Source organism: Ictidomys tridecemlineatus, chromosome 1, assembly GCF_052094955.1.
Source record: "Ictidomys tridecemlineatus isolate mIctTri1 chromosome 1, mIctTri1.hap1, whole genome shotgun sequence".
In the NCBI taxonomy this organism is placed as follows: domain Eukaryota; kingdom Metazoa; phylum Chordata; class Mammalia; order Rodentia; family Sciuridae; genus Ictidomys; species Ictidomys tridecemlineatus.
In genome coordinates this window covers 196,868,384-196,891,177 of record NC_135477.1, presented here as the reverse complement: position 1 = coordinate 196,891,177, position 22,794 = coordinate 196,868,384, and the positions used below count along the sequence as shown (strand labels likewise).

General features: G+C 39.2%; 1 pseudogene; it reads left to right on the top strand.

The window, feature by feature from the left end:
• Positions 1-16,576: 16,576 nt before the first annotated feature.
• LOC144367371 (melanoma inhibitory activity protein 2-like) lies at positions 16,577-21,066 on the top strand (annotated as a pseudogene).
• Positions 21,067-22,794: the final 1,728 nt, after the last annotated feature.

Genomic DNA, 22,794 nt, shown 5'->3' with positions numbered 1-22,794 from the left:
TGAAGGATACAATAAATCAAATAAAAATTTCAACAGAGAGCATAACGAATAGACTATATCACTTAGAAGAAAGAATGTCAGATAATGAAGACAAAGTATACAATCTAGAGAATAAATTTGATCATACAGTGAAGATAGTTAGACATCATGAACAGAACATCCAAGAATAATGGGACAGCATCAAAAGACCAAATTTAAGAGTTATTGGTATACAGGAAGGCACAGAGTTTCAAATCAAAGAAATGCACAATCTTTTCAATGAGATAATATCAGATAATTTTTCAAACATGAAGAATGAATTGGAAAACCAAATACGAGAGGATTCAGGACACCAAATATACAAAATTACAACCGATCTACACCAAGGCACATTATAATAAAAATGCCCAGCATACCAAATAAAAATATAATTTTTAAAGTCACAAAAGAGAGAAATCAGATCACATATAGAGAGAAACCAATTCATATCTCATCAGATTTTTCAACCCAAGACCTCAAAACCAGGAGACTGTGAATCAATATATACCAAACTCTGAAAGAAAATGAATGCCAATGAAGAATCTTACATCCAGCAAAACTAAGCTTTAGATTTGATGATGAGATAAAAACCTTCCATGATAAACAAAAGTTAAAAGAATTTACAGTTAGAAAGCCTGAACTACGGAACATCCTCAGCAAAATATTCCAAGATAAGAAAATAAAAACAATGATGAAAATCAGAGGATAAAACAAGCCACATTAAATATCATAAATTTAAAAAAATGGCTGGAAACACAAATCATGTCTCAATAATAATCCTGAATGTTAATGGCCTAAACTCACCAATCAAAAGACATAGACTGGCAGATTGGATTAAAAGAAGACTAACAATCTGCTGCCTCCAAGAGACTCATCTCAGAGAAAAAGATATCCACAGACTGAAGGTGAAGAGTGGGGGGAAATTGTACCACTCACATGGACTGTGGAAGCAAGCAGAAGTTTCCATCTTTATATCAAATAAAGTAGACTTCAAACTAAAGTCAATCAAAAAGGATAAAGAAGGGCACTACCTTCTACTCAAGGGAACCATAAACCAACAAGACTTAACAATTTTAAATATATATATACCTAAAACAATGAAGCCTCTACATTCATCAAACAAACTCTTCTCAAGTTCAAGAATCAAGTAGATCACAACACAATAATTTTGGGTGACTTTGACACACCTCTTTCTTCACTAGACAGACCTTCCAAACAGAAGCTGAGCAAAGAAATGATAGAATTTAATAATATAATAAATAATTTGACTTAATTGACACATAAAGAATAATTTGTCTTTCAATGAAAGAATATACTTTCTTCTAAGCAGCACATAAATCCTTCTCTAAAATAGACCATATACTATGCCACAAAAAACCTTTAGCAAATATAAAAAGTAGAAATACTACCCTGCATTTTATCAAATCATAATGGAATGGAATTAGAAATCAATGATAAAATAAAAAATCCATTCCAACACCTGGAGACAAAATAATATTCTATTGAATAGACAATGGGTTGCCAAAGACATCAAAGAGAAAATTTAAAAAAATTAGAGGTAATTGAGAACACAGAAAAAATATATCTAAATTTCTGTGACACTATGAAAGCAATTCTATGAGGAAAGCTCATTGCATGGAGTTTATTCCTTAAAAGAAAAAAAGTCAACAATTAAATGAGTTAACATTATATTTCAAAGCCCTAGAAAAACAAGATCAAATCAACACCAGAAGCAGCAGAAGGCAGAAAATAATTAAAATCAAAGCAGAAATCAATAAAATTGAAAAAAAGAAATAATTGAAAAAATTGACAAAACAAAAAGTTGGTTCTTTGAAAAAACTAAATAAAATTGGCAGACCCTTAGTCATGCTAATTAAGAGAAGAAGAGAGAATACCCAAATCACTAACATATGTGATGAAAATAGAAATATCACAACAGACACTACAGAAATACAGAAGATAATTAGAAACTATTTTAAAAACTTGTACTCCAATAAAATAGAAAATATTGAAGGCATCAAAAAATTTCTAGAGTCATATAGTTTTCCCAAACTGAATCAGGATGATATAAACAATTTAAACATATCAGTTTTGAGTGAAAAAATAGCAGATGTCATCAAAAGTCTACCAACAAGAAAAGCCCAGGACTGAATGGATACACAGCCAAGTTCTAAAAGACCTTTAAAGAAGAACTAGTACCAATACTCTTCAATTTATTTCGGGAAATAGAAAAAAAGGCAGAACTTTCAAACTCATTTTATGAGGCCAATATCATCCTTATTTCAAAACTAGGCCAAGATACATTAAAAAAAGAAAAAAAAACTTCAGACCATTATCTCTAATGAACATAGATGCAAAAATTCTCAATAAAATTCTGGCAAATGAAATAAAAAACATATCAAAAAGATTGTGCACCATGATCAAGTGGGATTTATCCCAGATATGCAATGTTGGTTCAACATATACAATCAATAAATGTAATTCATTATATCAATAGACTTAAAGATAAAAATCATATGAACATCTCAATAGATGCAGAAAGAGCATTTGACAAAATACAGTACCCCTTTACATTTAAAACACTAGAGCAACTTGGAGTAACAGAAATATATCTCAAAATCATAAAGACTATCTATGCTAAGCCTCAGGCCAATGTCATTCTAAATGGAAAAATATTGAAGGCATTCCCTCTAAAAACCGGAACAAGACAGAGGTGCCCTTTTTCAGCACTTCTATTTAACACAGTTCTTAAAACACTGGTCAGAGCAATCAGACAAATGAAAGAAATGAAGTAATACAAATAGGAAAAAAAGAAATTCAATTGACACTATTTGCTGATGATATGATTATATACTTAGAAGACCCTAAATGTTGCACCAGAAAATTTCTAGAACTAGCAAATAAATTCAGCAAAGTAGTATGTGTATGTATGTATGTATATATATATATATATATCAACACCCCTATATCAAAAGCATTTCTCTATGCCAGTGATAAATCCTCAGAAATCTGAAATAAGAAAAACTACCCCATTTACAATGGGCTCATAAAACATAAAATACTTGAGAATAAACTTAAAAGAATGTGAGAGATCTATGTAATGAAAATTACAGAACCCTACAGAAGGAAGTCAAAGAAGACCTTAGAAAATTGAAAGTTCTATCTTTCTCTTGGATGGGCAGAAATAATATTATCAAAATGACCATACTTCCAAAAGCAATATACATATTTAAATGCAATTCCAGTCAAAATTCCAATGGTATTCCTCATAGAAATATAAAAAGCAATCATTAAATACATCTGGAAAAATAAGAGACCTAAAATAACTAAATCAATCCTTAGCAGAAAAAGTGAAGCAGGTGGCATCACTATACCAGACCTTCAACTACACTACAGAGCAATAGTAACAAAAACAACATGGTATTGGCACCAAAACAGACTGGTAGACCAATGGTACAGAATAGAGGACACAGAGTCTAACCCACAAAATTACAACTATCTTATATTAGACAAAGGTGCCAAAAATATGCATTAGGTTAAAGATAGCCTTTTTAACAAATGATGCTGGGAAAACTGGAAATCTATATGCAATAAAATAAAATTAAACCCCTATCTCTCTCCACTCACAAAACTCAACTCAAAATTGATCAAGAACTTAGGAATAAAACCAGAGATCCTGCAACTAATAGAAGAAAAAGTAGGCCCTAATCTTCATATGTGGAATCAGGTCTCAACTTTCTTAATAAGACTCCTGTGGCACAAGAATTAAAATCAGGAATCAATAGATGGAATGATCTTAAATTAAAAAATTTCTTCTCAACAAAAGAAACAGTCTGTGAGGTGAATAGAGAGTCCACATCTTGGGAGCAAGTCTTTACCCTTCTCATATCAGATAGAGCACTCACCTCTAGGGTAAATAAAGAACTCAAAAAGCTAAACACCAAAAACTCAAATAACACAATCAATAAATGGGTGAAGGACCAGGAAAGACACTTCTCAGAAGATTATGTACAATCAATCAATCAATCAATACATAAAAAAATCTTCATCATCACTAGCAATTTGAGAAATGCAAATCAAAACCACTCTAATATTTCATCTCACCCCAGTAAGAATGGAAGCTATTATAAAGACAAACAACACTAAGTGTTGGCATGAATGTGGGGGAAAAGGTACACTTATTTACTGCTAATGAGACTTAAAATTGGTGTAGCCAATCTGGAAGTTAGTATGGAAAGCAGTATGGAGATTTCTTGAAAAATTAGGAAGGGATCTACCATTTGACCCAGCTATATTCTCCTGGATATATACCCAAAGGACTTAAACACAGCATACTACAGGGACACAGCCACATCAATGTTTATAGCAGCACAATTCACAATAGCTAAATTGTGGAACCAACCTAGATGCCCTTCAATAGATGAATGGATTAAAAAATGGCATATATTCACAATGAAATTTTACTCAGCAACAAAAGAGAATAAAATCAGCATTTGCAGGTAAATGGATGGAGTGAAAGAAGATAATGCTAAGTGAAGTTAGTCAATCCAAAATAACCAAATGCCAAAGGTTTTCTTTGATATAAGAAGGCTGATTCATAGTGGTGTAGGGAGAGGGAGCATGAGAGGAATAGTTGGACTCTAGATAAGGTAGAGGTTTTGGAGGATAATGGAGGGGGCATGGGACTATAAATGATGGTGGAATGTGATGATCATTAATATCCAAAGCACATGTGTGAAGACAAAAATTGGTGTGAATATACTTTGTATACAACCAGAGATATGGAAAATTGTGCTATATATGTGTAGTAAGAATTATAATGCTTTCTGCTGTCATATATAAATAAAAAAATTAAAGCTCTACATCAAACTTAAAGACTTAAAGACTGCTTTGTGATGTGTGTTTTATGCACATTTATTGGACTCAATTTTCCTGAAATGATTCTCTCTAAAATTATACTATTGTGTCAAATTATATTCATGGAACTTGAGACAATCAATTCCATCAAAATCTCTTCAATCTGACAGCTCAAATTGTAAAAACTAATTCTATTCAAATTAAGATGACTATGGTTTCCACTTTCTTTTAAGGGTAGGATACACACTTGCTTGACCAATGACAAAAGTTAGTTTCATGGTTTAATCCCTACAGTCTGTTAACATATGACATATTAGGTATACTTCTCTTGTTAACCTTGTTTGCTATCAAAAGTCTTATTAACTGTATGCCTGAAGCTGAACAAAAAATTGTCTTAACAACTCAGATTGTTCAAGATTTAGAGTTGGGAACTGTTTCAGGCCCTGATCTTGGACCTACCTGGGGGTCTTGCTCATTGATCAGCAGGGAAATGCTAACATAGAATGCCATGTTTGGGGACACAATGCTGTCACAATATTGGCAAGTCCAATTTTGTTGCCTCTTTGACAAGGAGTATTTCCTCTGTAGGTGCAAGTTCAGCCTACATGTCAATTTCTAGACTCTTGGTCTGGATTCCCATAAGATGATATGTTATGTATCATCTCTGGTCTATCATGACTGTTATATGTAAATTGGCACATATCCACTATAAAAGCTATTTTTTGCTGTACAATAAAGCAGATGTTGTTCTCTGAAACCATCTTTGAAATGGTTTCTCCATGCCCTTAACCTTCCAGTCAATGCTGGACAATGGCAGGTCCCTCAGCAACTTTTTTTTTTGAATTTTTTGTAATTTTTTATTTTTGTTTTTACTATGTCAGACTCTCTGTATAGGTCTATTTTCAAAGACTGCCTAATCTTTAGGGAGACTACCAAGAGTTTAGCAAGATAGCTTCAAGTAGAAGTAGCTCTTTCTATTTTGATGACAGATCAAGAAACAAGTTTTATCCTAGCCATTTACTAGTATGTGATTTTGAAAATAATGTTTAACTCTCTTTGTTATGTGTGGCCTCATCCAACAAGGAGGTCCACAGAACAGGGTCGAGGAGAGTGTGGCTTCAGAGTCAATAATCAAGATCTCCAGAGACCAAACAGAAAACAGGTCTCATTGTATTGCACAGTTACCATGTATTTATACTCAGGCAGTAGCTAAGCAGATTACAGGCAGCCACCAATGCAATGTCTGCTAACTTTCCTTGCAGCAACCAATCAATAAGTGGGCCATGGAGCAAGCACAGGAACTGCAACGTATGGTCCGGGGCTGTGCCTCTCACAAGCCAAGCCTAGCATGAGGGGAGTGGCCTGTAACTCACATGCCTAGAACAAGGGGTGTGGCTTGCCACTCAGACTCTGTTAACACATGCCATGTATGTAGTAATCCATGCACTTTTCCCCACATCTTCCCACTCTTCCTCTGCTGCAAAGATTTCAGTTAGCATTGCTGTTTTTCGTTGTGTTGTCTTCACATGGTTACATAACAATCTCACAACAAGAGAAAATATCATCACTATTGTGAACAGTAGGGCCAGGGTAATAGCTTTATAAAAATTAGTTAATTCGGCTATCAGGTTTTTCCAATGTTCAGTCAATTCATGGAAGCAAAAAAAGGTTTTCAAGATAGACACCTTTGTCCATTGATTTTGACAATTGTCTTGGTAAGGTTATGCATAGTCATAAAATAGCATCCCAAACATCATTAATATACTAAAAAAAATTGGAGAAGTGTAAGGTTACATTTTCAGATACAGCATATAGGGTGACACAAATACTCTAAAATTTAGAGTCACAAGTGAGCCTTTGCAACATAAACAGAATATCTAGTTTTTCCTGGTAGAGGTCTAGTTCTTGCTGAATGACTAAGATATCGGCTTGAGACAATATATTTAGTCATTTTGAATGGCATAGGCTTCTGCCATGGTAGTAGACAAATTGTTTATAGTCTGAGCAGTCTAGATGTTCTGAGTTTGTGAAGCGGCGGCAGTGGTTGTGGCGGCAGTGGTGGCAATCAGGGCAATAATCCCAGTGATGATAAGTCTAATTGCCTACCTTGTCCAGTGTTGTCGCGACCCCCCTTGCCCGCAAGGAAGACGCGACTCAGGAATCTTCTTTCAGCAGTTTATTCAGGCCCTTGATATTCTTCTAATAATTCTTCTACTACCCGGAATAATAATTGGATGCCCCTCCCAGCCTTAATAAAGCACCTCGAACCCCAATGCAAAGCTGCCACGTGTACCCTTCTCACAGGGTGCTAGAAAATGACACGCCAACTTTCTCTGATAAGGAGCTGGGAACACGCCAACTCTCTTTGATATGGAGTTGTCCTTCACAGACCACAACGGAGCCAGCGCCATCATGTAATGGCGACCACAGTCCACAGGAACGGCTCACCACAGCTCCCCCTTTGTGTTTCACTAAGACAATACAGGCGAGAGTAGAGGTCCTATCCCACTGTGCAAAAGTGGCTGCATAGTATGGGCCAGCCCCAGGGGGCGCCTTCCCCAGACCTGACACCATATCAGCCGACGCCTTTTTTCGTGGGGCGGGGCGGAGACACGTCAAACCCGCATGCAATAGGACATGCTCCCCTTGAGGTCCCTCTTCTCAATGGATCACTCAAGTGCAGTGCCTTGCCTCGCATCCTGTATCGTGACGATGGTGAGTAAGAGGGAATAGCTGAGGTTGAACTGTGGCCATGCAGAAGTACAACTACAAACAAGTTGGCAGCACCCTGAAAGAAAGGCACGGACTTTAAAGTGATAGATAAAGACCAGTGTGGAAACCCTTCTGCGTGCAATGGCAACAAGACCCGCAGAGTGCAAGGGCTTTCCAGCACTAAGAGAAAAACAAAAGAAGGACATGTCGTACCCAGTGCAATGTTATAATAACTTGGGGTGCAACGACCATGTCAAAGGCACTAGTGTAGAAACCCATCTGTGTGCAATGGTAGCAAGACCGGCAGAGTGCAAGGGCTTTCTGACACTAAGAGAATAACGAGGAAAGACATGTCAATCCCAATGCAATGTTATAATAACTTGGGGTGCAATGACCATGTCAAAAGTTTAGTGCTTAAGATGCGCAAGCCAGACCTGTGGCGAGTTGCCAGTTTCTAAAGCAGCAAGAGCTTGTATGATCATAGCCTTATCTTGAACACTACGAGCCTTAAGGCGACAGAGAAACCACAAACAAAGGAACATACCAAAACAACACAGTGCACCAAAAATGCCTACTCCCACCCATTCCTTAAAAAAGGAAAAAGCAGAAGATATCCAACTGGTGAATTGACCCAGAGTCACGAGATCGACACGGGTACTATTGAAGACAGCTATCTGGGTTAATTGAGACTGGATCATGTCTTCCGCTTCCATGGACCAATTTCCGGCCAGATATCCACCAATGATGTGGGAAGCATTCCTGGAATCATTAAATCTGACAGAGGTTATACATAAATGTGCACGTTGGTCAATGCAGCCTAAAAGTACTAGGTCAGCCAATTCTTCTACCTGAGCTTGAAGAAAATCTATTCTTTGGTTGGTAGCTAAAATCCCTGACAAAATATGTTGATTAATCGCATTTTGCGATTCAAGTATAGTGGACGTTTGTTGAACAACTTGATTAATAGTGGCAGCAGTTTGTACTTGACTGGCCATGGCTACTCCGGCCGTAACTGCTGCAGCAGCAGATGCCGCCACGGCTGTCACTATAGCTGCTGTGATTCCAAAATCTCTGTGGACTCTAAGTAGCTCTACAATAGGAAATTTATCTGGATCCGCAGTGACTGGGATTGGGACAAAAGTTGGAATTTTCATAATTACTGTTACAGTCCAAGAACCATTCCAACACTCAGATAAGAAACAGGTAATAATAGAACAATCCAGCATCCCCGATGAGGTGTGATTAGCTAAAAGGAACAGGAACGGGGATTGGATACAGACCATTGCAGGAGGCAATGTGGCATAATGTAACAGAGAGTTGAACGAAACAGATGTAAGCCTATTACCTCGTTCACTCTCCTTAGTAGTGCCAGAAACATTAGCCAGCCAACTTTTGGCTCCTAGTAATTGAGCCAATGCGGAAATATCAGCTGAAGCCCCCTTCCCATTGGAAATGAGCCATTGAAACCAGGACCAACCTGCTCCTGTAGAGGAGTTGGCATTGTTGTTAAAGTTATAAACATATCTCTTCAGAGGGGGGGAAAAGGAGAAACCTTTAGCAACTTGATGTTTCTCCCAAGAATGATCCTGACAAGGCATAAATGTCGGGGGAAAACCAAAATTAGGGGTACAGTAAGGAGAGGCCTTGAAATGAGTGGCATAGCAAGTACTATTAGAAGAAGGAGGCATTGGGATTAATACCTCGGAGATAATAGCTAAAGTAGTTATGTTTAAAACAGAGCTAGTTGCGGGGGTCCCTGAGCCTGATTGCTTCCCTGAAACTACTTGGCTCAATACAGCACTGAGAATACTCCCTGAGACTCGACTGGACCGCAATGGGTCCTCCCAGTTAGTCAAATTTTTGGTCTTAAGGCTAATACAATTAGTGTTCCCAAGACTGAAACAAAAAACTCCTGTGAGATTAACTTGAGACTGATTAAAAATATTTTCCATGTCCCCTCTAGGAGAGGTACAAGGAGCAGACATCTCACATGAGGTAGAAAAAAGAGTGGGGAGGACACTAGAATTACTATGAACTGGCATTGGCATTGGCCATGCCCGTGCCACTGCCCACCACTGCATTGGTGCCATCTGTACCGTTGGCACCAGCATCAGAGCCAGAGCACTCATCAGAATGAAGCTCCTCATCATGGGGCTGTTGTGGCACCTCCTGCTGCTGGTTAGTAGATCTCGAGACTCTTCTTGTCAGGCATTCAGGGATCCACAGCGGCTCCATGCGATCCTGGGGAAAAACACATACAGATCCTCGTGCCCATGTCAGCACGGGGTCAGGGCCGTTCCATTGGCCCGTAAGAACATCCTTCCACTTAACATAGCCAGTCACAGAGGGCTGAGGGGACACATGACTATCGGCTGCAGAGCGGCCATGAATATCCAAATTCAAAAAATTAATGGTAAAAAGAGCTAAGGACAGGCGTTCTTTAGGAGTGTGGTCAACTCCTATTCCCCCTTTTTGTTTTTCTAAGGTTTCTTTTAAGGTGCGGTGGGCACGTTCAACAATGCCTTGCCCTTGAGGATTGTAAGGCAACCCATGAGCAAGTTGTACTCCCATAGTAGAACAAAAAGATGTAAACTGTCTGCCCGTATAAGCAGGTCCATTATCAGTCTTAAGGGATGCAGGTGCACCCCATGCTGCCCATGCCTCTAAGCAATGAGTAATAACATTACGTGCCTTTTCTCCCGATAAAGCAGAAGCATGAATAATTCCAGAGTATGTGTCAATAGAAACATGTACATATTTGAGGTTACCAAAGTCAGGCACGTGAGTGACGTCCATTTGCCAGACGACCAATGGCTTCAATCCTCGTGGGTTTACACCATAAGTAGGAGGATGAAGAAATGTGACACAATGGGGACATTGTAATACTATCTGACGAGCATCTGCTCTGGAGATGGAAAAACGTCTACGCAGCGTCATAGCATTGACATGAAAGTTGTGATGAAACAATTTAGCTTCTTCTAAGGAGGAGGCCAAGCATACCAACTGGCTTCTAGTTGCCGAGTCAGCACAGGCATTACCCTGTGATAACGGGCCAGGAAGAGAGGTGTGAGCCCGAATGTGCATTGGATAGAAGGGGGCAGTACGGCTACGGATAAGCTGTTGAACCTGATTAAAGTAAGCAGACACAGCATGGGTGTCACTAATAGCTCCTACAGCCTCCAGAATTTTGAGCGCCTGCACCACATAGATGGAGTCCGAAATGAGATTGAACGGAAAAGAACACTGTTTAAAAACTTCAATGACGATTTGCAGTTCTACCCATTGTGGATTTCCAGGAGCAAATTGATGCTGGACAGGGGGAGAGTCATTAATCACATAAGCTCCCATTCCAGACTTAGAGCCATCAGTAAAAATATTAACAGCCCCCGGAATTGGAGTGGGTGAAGTTACTTTAGGGAAAATGATAGGATGCTCTTTAACAAAATGGAGTAATGGATGAGAAGGGTAATGATTATCAATATGCCCTTGAAACGAGCAACATAGAATAGCCCAGTTGTCTAGAGTAGCACACAAAACATTAAGTTGAACCTTAGAATAGGGTATGATAAGAGAAGAAGGTGCTTGTCCAAAAAATTGAATGCTCTGTTGAATCCCTCTAAGTACTAACGCTGCAACAGCATCAGGATAGTATTCTAAAGATTTTCCTGGGGATACATGTGGGTGGATCCATAGTAAAGGCCCATCTTGCCACAGTACTCCAGTAGGCTGCCGCATAGTGGCAAGCACACATAACTGGAAAGGTTTATCACTCTGGAGCCTGCATAGAGTAGCATGTTGTATAGCTTCTTCTACTTTTATAAGGGCCGCTCTGGCCTCTTTAGTGAGGGTATGAGGGGAAGTAAGATCTGGATCACCCTTAAGAATAGCATACAAAGGCTGGAGCACGATATTAGGAATATGTAAATAACCTCTTATCCAATTAATATCTCCCAACAGTTTTTGAAAATCATTTAGAGTTTGGAGATCTTGAGTTCTTATAGTAACTTTTTGTGGTTTTAATATGTCATATCTAATCGTCGCTCCCAAATACTGAATAGAATCCCCTGTTTGAACCTTCTCAGGTGCAATATGTAATCCATACTGAGCTAACAACTTCACCAAGTCTTTATAGGCCTCATCAACTGACTGTTGTAATTTGGCTGCCAATAATACATCATCCATATAATGAATAATCTTAATGGAAGGATATTGTTGTCTGAGAGGTGCGAGTGCCTTCCCTACATACATCTGGCAAATCGTAGGACTGTTAGACATTCCCTGTGGTAAAACAACCCACTCAAACCTTTGATCTGGTTCCTCGTGATTACACGAGGGAAGGGTGAAGGCAAAACGCTGTGAGTCCTTAGGATGCAAAGGAATAGAAAAGAAACAGTCTTTAATGTCAATAGCAATGATATGCCAGCCCTGAGGAACAGAGGAAAGCAGCGGCAGCCTGAAACACCCCCGCCATACGGAGGCGGATCGGGAGGCTGTCTGTTCTTGAGCCCTTGCTTATCTCTGTTCCCTGTACCTAAACTCCCTAGCTGCCGAGACAGCGTCTCCAGCTCCTCCTCTTCATTATCTTCTACCTCTGACCCACTTTCGCATGGGGGCGTGCGCAGCACACTGAGATCTGGATACAGTCTCCTCCCGTTCTCCACGCCCCGCACACTCCCCTCTTCCTGAGACACTTCACTCTCTGTTGTTTCTGATTTTTCCTCATGTAATTGTTCTAAAACCTCCTGCCCTTTAACAAGCGCTTCTTGGCATCGGCCATCCGTAAGACAACTACGGACCATCTTCCAGAGGGGTATCACCCCGCCCTCTAGCATGCCCTGCTCACGAGCAAAGTCAAGGTCTTTGCCTAATTTATCCCAGCTGGGTGTAGTGAGGCTGCCTGAAAATGCAAACCACGGTGCAGCGACATCTACTCTCTGTAAAAATTTTTCCAAGGTGCGATGCTTCACCTCCAGTCCCTTGGAACGTAAAAGGCCATCGAGGGCCAGAAGGAGTGGACTTGAAGTCACAGCTCCCATAACGCAACACAAGAAAACACAGAAATCGAAAGTGAAAGTACACAAAACAAAACGAACATACACAGAAAACAAAAACGAAAATACAGAGTGCAATTGCTATGAGATGTAACGCCCTCTCTTTTTACAGAGGAGCAGGTACCTTTTAATGCTCCCTCTTTATGTATAGAGGAGCCTCCGCTTTTTAACAGCGGGTCCCACCTTACCTGGGACTTACCGGCGCGCCTCCCTGACTGCTGAAAGTTCTGGTTCCTGGGTGTTTCTTTGTTTCTTTTCTCCCGGGTCTCGGCACCACTTGTCGCGACCCCCCTTGCCCGCAAGGAAGACGACGCGACTCAGGAATCTTCTTTCAGCAGTTTATTCAGGCCCTTGATATTCTTCTAATAATTCTTCTACTACCTGGAATAATAATTGGATGCCCCTCCCAGCCTTAATAAAGCACCTCGAACCCCAATGCAAAGCTGCCACGTGTACCCTTCTCACAGGGTGCTAGAAAATGACACGCCAACTTTCTCTGATAAGGAGCTGGGAACACGCCAACTCTCTTTGATATGGAGTTGTCCTTCACAGACCACAACGGAGCCAGCGCCATCATGTAATGGCGACCACAGTCCACAGGAACGGCTCACCACACAGTGTAGTATCTCATTTAGAAGATTCTTCATCTCCATGTCCCATGGACTCCTCCACTCTCCAGACAGGTTCACTGGAAGCCAGACTGCTGGGGACACTCTGAGAATAAATAGACATTTAGCTTTCATAGCATGGGTTAGACAATTTGTTAGCCAGCAGGATATATTTACTGCATATGGGATGTATGTCTTAGTGATATTTATGCCATAAGTATCATTGATTATTAGCCTGGCAAAGAGTGGTGTAACACAAGCTAGTGCATAGTGGGTACAAGCATAGTTTGGCACAAAGACAAATCCATGTATATATAATATATATTATATTAAGGGTTCTTGGGATGCTAATTATTTTATGACTATGCATAACCTTACCAAGGCAATTGTCAAAATCCATGGTCAGGGTATGGACTCAATATAGAGCCATTTATCCAGCCAGCTGCTGTCCATTTGATGGGTTTAGCAGCTAGCAATATTGGTGTGATATTCATCATGCCATACTGATTTTCTGCATACCCATTGGTAATGGCTTGTTCTGCATAGCAGTTATTGAAGTAGCCCATATGGTTTTTGGGCACGTTAGTTACATTCCAGGGGACTGCACTTGCCCAGGAACATAGATGTTGTTCTTCCCCAGAGAAGGTACGGCAGTAACACATTAATTCTATGGGGTGTTATCATTATCAGAGGGGAACGTTCCAAAAAGCATTGTTGGGTATGTTGGTAGCAAGGATTTTTTGCAGTCTCTGGTTATAGGTAGAATTAACTATAACTCTAAGGTCAGTGAGAGATAATCCAGCATATGACTTATTATAGTTATCTACAAGAGTTTCATTTCCAAGAGCAAAACAGAGAGGACTGCCTGGATTGTTGTAGGAATAGATGAAGCGAGGCCCTGAAGATATCAGGAAGCAGTTTTATTTGGCTGCAGCCAGGTTCAGAGGGCAGAGCTTTTCTGTAATCAATCAATTCCCTAAACCCTGAGTTCAGGTAGTTTCAAAGTTTTATACCCAGCATGTAAAGGGAGAGGCTTAGAAGTTCGCAGTCTACAGAACTTCAGATCAAAGCAGCTTTTTCTCTCAGTGTTTTGGGCAAGTTAACCCTTCAAGAACAACACCTTAAAAGTGGAGAGATTCTTCTTTTCCCCTTTCTTTCCTCCCCCTGCCAGCTGTTACTATAGAGCTCAATTAGTAATTTCTCTTATCTTAAAAATGTAGACATCTCTGTGAAGCCCAGCTCAAGGCCAGAGGCTTTGTTTGAACATTTCTACAAACTACTATATTGGATATGTTTGTAAAAAACTTGTAAATGGGTGTCCAGAACTTGAAGTGCTGTTATCTTCTTGGCCAGTGGCCAAGCAAACAGGTGACACAAAAATAGTTTATCTACATTGAACTCTTTTGCTGGAGATCCTAAAATCAGCCATGGTAAAGATTCTGGAGAAGACCAGTTAAGGCTTTTCTGTGGAGAAAGGGGGTGCAACTTCATAATCAAGGTCATACACTTTTGCTTGTGGGGATGTACCAACTTGTTGGCAATGTGCCTTCTTTGTTTGGCCTTTATATTGAAAAGATATATGAAAATGCCCTGGGGGTTTGTTAGAGGCTATTGCCACCTCTGAATAATGGATGACCAATATTCCCAGTGACTTGCATCTTCTTTCAATTGATGGATTCCTAAATTTTGCTTTTTGGGCCTGACCTCTGCCCTCAGTCTGACACTGCAGAAAGGCCCAGTGCTGACTACACATGAGGCACCTTGGAACATGCAAATATTAGACTTAATCTTGTACTCAGGGAACTTCTAAGTCCTTAAAAGGAAAGTCTGTAAAATGGTATCCTTCTGTTAAATGGAGCAGGTAACAGTGATCTTGGAATTGAAGTGCTCAAACCTAGTAGACACTAAGCCATATTCTTACCAACTGATCAACAAAGGATGGCAAGTGCAACCTGTGATGTTGGGAAGAAAGATGTACCTGAGCTTTGCTCATCCTTCACTCACATTCATTTCTTTTTAGTGTTCTTTGTGTGGCACAACTTCATCTTTCCTTAGGTGTAGGCCCTCTTGTCAAGTCTGTCTTTGAGTTTCATAATTTCCTCTTTCTTTAGAGTCAAGAGGTTGTTCTGGCATTACCTGTAGCATCTGTGCTAATTGCAGGTTCCCTCACCTGGATCAGCTCATGTCTCCTCTTGCCTACAGATTACATCAAGGTGGAATTAATGGACTCATGAGATCCCAACCACAGCTCATTTCCTGTAGATTCCCCACCTCCTCTACTGCTCAAGCTTCCAGAAATGCCAAGTAGGAGTTCCCCAAAACTGAAGAGTGGAAGCAATGTAAGCATCCATTGATGGAGGAATGGATAAACATGATGTCCATCCACACAATGGAATATAATTCATCCCACATTATGTTAAGTGTAGTCACACAATCACAAAAGGACACTTACTATGTAATACTGCTTAGAAGATGTATATAGAGACATCAAACCCACAGAAACAGAAAGCAGGGGACTGGATGATGGGCAATGGGGTGGCAATATTTCATGGGTACAGAGTTTCTGTTATGAAGATGAAGTCTAGCAATAGATGGTGGTGATAGTGAATGTACTGAACACTTCTGAATTCTATTTGCACTTAAAAATTATTAATGTGAGCTGGGATTATGGCTTAGTAATGCTGCCAATGTTTATAGCAGCTCAATTTACAATGACTAAGCTGTGGAAGCATCATAGATGCCCTTCAATAGATGAAATGATAATGAAACTGTGGTATGTATACACAATGGAATATTACTCAGCTTTAAAAGAGAATAAAATTATGGCATTTGTAGGTAAATGGATGGAGCTGGAGAATATTATGCTAAGTGAAGTAAGCCAATTCCAAACAACAACAAAAACCAAAGGCTAAGTGTTCTCTCTGATAGCTGAATGCTGATCCATAATGGGGGGGGATAATGGAGGAACTATGATGAGGAAAAGGAGAGGGAGGGATGAAAGGGAGCATGTGGAGAGTAAAGATGGTGGAATAAGATGCAAATCATTAACCTAGGTACATATATTAATGCACATATAGTGCATTGTTACATCGGGTACAACCAGAGAAATAAAAACTTGTGCTGAAATTGTATAGAAGGAACCAATATGCTTTCTTCTCTCTAGCCCAAGACTACAGGCACCTGGGTCTATCCCTAGCCATAATTGACAGCTGATTTAAAGGAATTCCTGACTGCATCCCTTACAACCCCACTGTCAAGATGGTCTAGAAGAAAACATGCAGGTGATTCCTATCACTACAGCCTCTAAGAACAGAGGTGTCTCTTTGCAGAATGCAGAATGGCTTCACCCCTCCTACAGAACTAGCCTCTAAAGCCTCCTGGGTCATCGGGGCCTTGGGCAATGGGCTGTGTGAGAGAAAGCTGATTCTGATACCAGTTGGCAAAGGAGGTGAGAAAAGTGAGTTGTGGGCACCTAGATAGCCTTCATCCTCCATCAAATAGTAAGTACTACCTCAGTGAGGGAGATCCTGGGAACAAGGGAGATATGCCTTTCTGGCAACAATTGCTAACACTCAACCCCAAAAGTAATAGCCCAAATGTGATCTACTGGGTAGCCCTAAAGGGACTGCCTTATGTAGGTCCAAGGTCAAGAGAGCCTGCTAGAAAGGCTGAATCTCCTGCCTGGAGAAACTCCTTCCCAATTTCAGGTATACAATTGTATAGAATTTCAGTGAACGGGAGGCCATAGAGGTGGAAGGAAGTGAAATCCTCCAAAACCCGGGTATTGAGGTGCTTCAGAAAACAACCAAGGAATGTGGAGTGAGGTGAGGGCCAGGATCAATTCTCAAAGATCCAGATTTGGAGGCTATTCAACCTCTCTGCATGTTAGATACTGGAGGTACTGACATAAAGTTGATTAGAATAGCCAAATAAGAAGGGAATCACCCAAGAATTCAAGTTTTCTCCCCTTCAGACTTTTCTCCCCACTAGGAAATGGCCTACAAAGTGTTCAGCTGACATGCAGGAACTTAGGAACACTTGTGATTGCAGGCAAAGAGTTGCTCATGGCTAACTTCACTTGAAGTTGTTTCTTTGTTTCAGAATCTGCTCTTTAGAAAAGGCCTTAAACCAGTCAAAGATACACAGCTGCTCTTGTAAGTGACCTAGAGTAAACTTTGCTCATATAACTCATTATATTGCTAAACTCTCTGCCCTAAATTAAGTGCATATGCATTTATTTGGTTTGCTTTGGTTTGGTACTGGGAATAGACACTAGGAATGCTTTACCACTGATCTACATTTTATAGTAAAGATATCTCAGAAGAAAAGAAAAATAACATGATGCCATGTGTATCATTGTGAGCCCTCCGGAAATCAATCTTGAACATTCTTGCTACTTTGTAGTATTGAAATAGAATGTCCAATCAGGAATGTCTATTACCTCATATGAAGACAAAGACTAGTATGTAAAAGGAAACTAACTAGAATATATAAGAGATCACTTTCTACACTAAATGTTCAGCCTTCAGATAAGAATCTACTGAGGCTAGATGCACACAAATAAACACTGCTTCCTGTTGAATACGCTGGTGTCTCTTGTCTGTGTGAGAATCCCACACAACATTTTATTTTGTTTTGTTTGAGTCAGGGTCTCACTTATCTTATCCTTCTCTTTGATATATATTTATAATAAACAGCTTTCTTAGAAGTGTTTATATCCTGTGAGAAGTGAAAAGAACATCTGAAAAAAGATTTCAAAGACTCTTAAATAAATAGTTGTCTACAAAAAATGAAATGAAAACCAACTCAATTTATTTTTAGAAACATTTCATATCATATATTATTTTAAAACAACTTATCAAAAACTGATTTATTCCCATGTTTGCAACTCTTCTCAAGTTATTTTTCAAATGTCTAACACAAGAGTTTTTCTATGGAATAATTCAGATGACTTCTGTAGAAATTGTCAACAAGGCTAAACATGTAGCTCAGTGGTAGAGAGCTTGTCCAGCATGTACATGGCCCTGAAGTTTAACCCCCAACACTGAAAGGAAATGAAAGGGAAAAAGAAGAAAGGAAGGAAGGATAAAGAGAGGGGACAGGAGGGGAGGAAAAAGAATGAGTAATTAAAACAAAAGGGCAAGTGGTATAAATATAAATATATGGTGTACTAACTCTTTAAAAAATTTACAGAGCTGTAGAATTTTAGTTACATCAAACTGGGTGATATTATGACTATATAGAATGACACATAATAAGTTCTGCCTTAGCCTGGCCTAAACCAAATAAATGGGTGGGTGTCCTGGAGAGGACTTCTCTCTGGCTGGATTTGGACACTCTTGAACCTTCACTGGTTCAGAATTTATAGCATAGTGGAGGGACCAAGACTTCCATGACAGGCAGTGTAAGTGTACTAGGCCCCTGAGATCCCATGACCAGGGATGCCCATGCCCATGCCCACAGTCCCTCCCCACCACTCACTGGTACAAAATGGTCTGCTCCATTGCCTGCTGCAGGTTTTCTCCTGACCAAAGGCCTGAGTGTTCACAGCCTATTTTGGCGTGGCTGGGGATTGTATGGTTGTGGAGGGAATAGCCAAATTAGCCTTAGCACGATGGAGAGGCAACAGCTATCTCTCAGCCATAATTGGGGGTGGTCCTGGAAGAAGTAAGTAGGGTTGTGGTCTACCTTGACTGAAGACATGGAAACACACTCTAGTCCTTATGGCTGTCCATGGGAGTTGGTGATATGTACAGCTATTGGATTTTTTGTTGTTCTCTTGTTTTTTGTGGAGAAGTTATCAGTCTATGAGAAACAGGCATTACATGAGAAGATAAAAAAAAACTTGCTCTAAAACTTTTTGGACTAATTCAAGAAAAATGTCAATTACTTGAAAATGTTAGCCTTGTTTAAAAAGCATAGGAAGGCTTAGAGTCACCTTTAAAGGATATCATTTTGGTGAAGGAGTCAGTAAAAACAGAAAACTTGGAGGCAATATATAAAATCCTGGAGAGGTCCATATCTAAACATGAGGATGAAATACTCTTTCTGGAAAATGAGCTAAAAGAAGAGAAAACTAAATATTCTCAACAGGGTAAATTGATGATGGATATATCAAAAAGGATTAAGTTCCTAGAAGATGAATCAAAATCCCTTAAATCACAAATACCTGAAGCTAAAACAAACTTGAGAATATTTCAAATGAATAAAGAAAGAATTACAGTAGCAATAAAAGAGGCTTTGAATGACTTCAGGAAAGTCATAAAGAGCTTTTACAAGAAGTTGAAGTATGGAAAGGAAAAGTGAATGGCCTTACTAAACAGAAAATTATATTTGAACACTCTAAAGTACATGCAGAACAAATTCTAGGAGACAAATAAAATCACATTAATTCTCTGACTGAACACTTACTGCAGATAAAAGATTTGGCTCCCATGCTTGAAAAAGTCCTAACAGATGATGGTTACTTGGAATTGGATTTGAAGAGTTAATCAGAAATTAGTGCTCACTTAGAAGATCAGCCAAAAAAGTGTTGGAAGACACTGGTTTATGATGCGAAGTTAAAGGCCTCTTTTAAAATCTTAGAAAGAGAAAGAAATCAAATTTTTACTTTATTATCTGAAGTAATTGAAACAAAGGAAGACCAAATAGAACATATTAGAAATAATAAGACAGAACAAGCATATTTGCAAACAGAAAATACACAGTTTGAAAGTGAGAATCAGAATCTCCAGCAGAAACTTAAAGTCGTGATGGAATTATATCAAGAAAATGTAATGAAACTCCAAAGAAAATAGGAGAGAAAAATTACCAGGTAGAGCAATAAGAGAAACTTTTCAAAGAGGAAGAAAAGATCAGCCATACAACTAAACTGCTGGAGACCAATAGAAAGCGATCAAAAGATCTTGAAGAAGAATTGGAAAGAACCATTTGTTTTTATCAGGGGCACATTATTTACTATGAGATAAAAGCTCATGGTAATGGGTTGGCAGCTAGGAGTGCTGAAAGATACCTCAATAATTTAAGAAAAAAATGCTCACAATATACAAAAATTAACTGAAATAGAGTTATAATTTAAGCTTGTAGAAAAAGATCCTTCTGTGCTTGATGCTTCAAATACAGCCTTTGGCAAAAAGAATTCTCCAAATGGTTCCTCACCATTGGGTCAACCTTCATGTGAAATAAGACCTTCTCATTTGGAAAAGAAGGCTACACTTATACCCTCAACTTTGGTGCCAGTAGGAGGAGAAAAAGGCTCAAGGGGCCCAGAGAATCCTCTGGACCATCCAACTAACAATGAAAGAAGAGAATCAAACTGTGATAAGTCAACTTATCCTCAGAGAGCACCTTCTGACATACAGCCCCTGGAACATCCATGGGAACAGGCCCACAGGATAATGATCCCTTCACAAGGCCAACAATATTCTGATCCACATCTTCCTCTACAAAGGCAAGATGGATGTTATTCTAAATATGGTAGACCATCTGGATCAGCAGAACTCAGAAGTTCCACTATGCTACCTTTGGATAAAATAGATGGGCCTACATATTCAGAAATGGAATCTAGTAGAAATGATACTAAAGTTGATCTAGGTGATTCCAATGTACCTGATTCATCTCCCCCTGCTGAAAACCAAGCAACTGGCTCTGGCTTTTCTTTCTCATCTTACCCTCCAATCAGAGGTCCATTGTTTTCTGTGGATCCAAGGAGTCGGTTCATGAGAAGAGGACCTTTTCTTCCTCCACCTCCTCCAGGAAACACTCATGGAGCATCACGAAAATATATACAGTACATACTTATATGTACTTTACCTAAATAATTGGGCTGTTATTATAAAAATCAAAATTTCCATGACTAAGAAGAATCCTCTTTTGATATTTGAACTGTCATAATTAAAGAAATAGTCTTTTTGATATGACTGATGTGGAGAAATATAGTACAAGGGAATGAAACTTATAGGTATATGATTAAGTGTTTTATTTATAATTTTTTTAGTTGTTGATAGACCTTTACTTTATTCACTTATTTATATGTAGTACAGAGAATCAAACCCAGTGCTTCACACATGCTAGGCAGGAGTTCTGCCACTGAGCCACAATCCCAGCTCATGATTATATTTTAATAACCACTAACAATGATCTAAAAGAAAAGGAGAATATCTCCATTATTAAACAAATACAAGCCAAAAATATATAACCAATAACAATTAGACCTGAATTATTTTCTAATGTTGTATTCATTACAGGGATTCTTTGATTCTCTAGAGGTTTTACCAAAGGCCTGAAATATTTCCTTGCACTTGGTGAGCATCTACTCTTCTACAATAGAGGAAATGGGCATGGTAGAATTTTGTTGAAATGAATTAAATTTATACACTCAGGGATATCAATATTCCTCAAATATGCTATGGATTAGAAAGTATTCATATTGAGTAAAAGGACTGTATGTTAAAAAAAATGAGGGCTGGGTTTGTAACTCAGTTATAGAGCACTCACTAGAACATGTGAGGTCTTCGGTTCAAGCCTCAGCACCACATATTAAAAAATAAAGGTATTATGTCTATCTACAACTAAAAAATATTTTTAAAAATAGTTAACATAGCAAATTTCATGTCATGTATATTTTAAACAGAATCAAACATGTAAAATGGAAAATAAACAACTCAGGGGTACCAGTGAGGGAGCTGTGGGTCTAAAGGAAAACAGACAGGTGGGTTTTCAGTAAGGATGGCAGGTGGCCTAATTTCAATAGGTGTTTTAGATGGTTCCACATCCCGGGATATTTAGCCTGGTGAGATGTCCATTTGAGGATTCATTTGGGAGGGCTTGGTTGGTGATGGCATGCTGTTCATAAATCCTTGCCTGAAATTTTTGGTTGAATGAGTCATTATGGCATTAGCTATATTAATATTGAATTAGAGGACAACATGCAGCTTTTTTTTTCAACATAAAACTTTATGAAGGTCAAAAATATGACAAATGTGGCCTCCTATTGTTAGAGTTTTAAAGTGACAGATTCCTGGAAATAAGAAATGACAATTCCTTTTGAACATGTAAACCTCTATTCAAAATATAAATATATTTTATGTATCCATAGAAAAATTCTCTGATATAAATTACATGATGCACTTTTTCCTGAGTCCCCTTTCTTCCATTATCCCATGCCTCTAAGGAGAGCATCTTCTGAGGCTGCAGGGCATGCTCCCTGAGAGTAGTGTGCTTTGCCCTGAGAAACCTTGAAAGTGGCTCTCTGGTGAGGTCCGGAGGAAGGCAGGAATGGAAAACTCTGGGCAGGGTAATGGCATAGCATGACAAGGAATATTCCAGAAGATACTGCCTTCTGTCTGGAGGACCTAGTAGAGAAACAGGTGTTGAAAGGAATTGTGGCATCAAGGAACTTGGGAGAGGACCATGCAAAGCATGCTGTGAAACCTGGCTTCTCCCAGGAACTTTTCAGTAAGCATGTTTCTAACTGTTCCTGGATAGGTGTGTGGCTGTCTGCATGGGGGACAAAGTGCCAAGTGACCCTTCCTTCATCAAGGATAAAA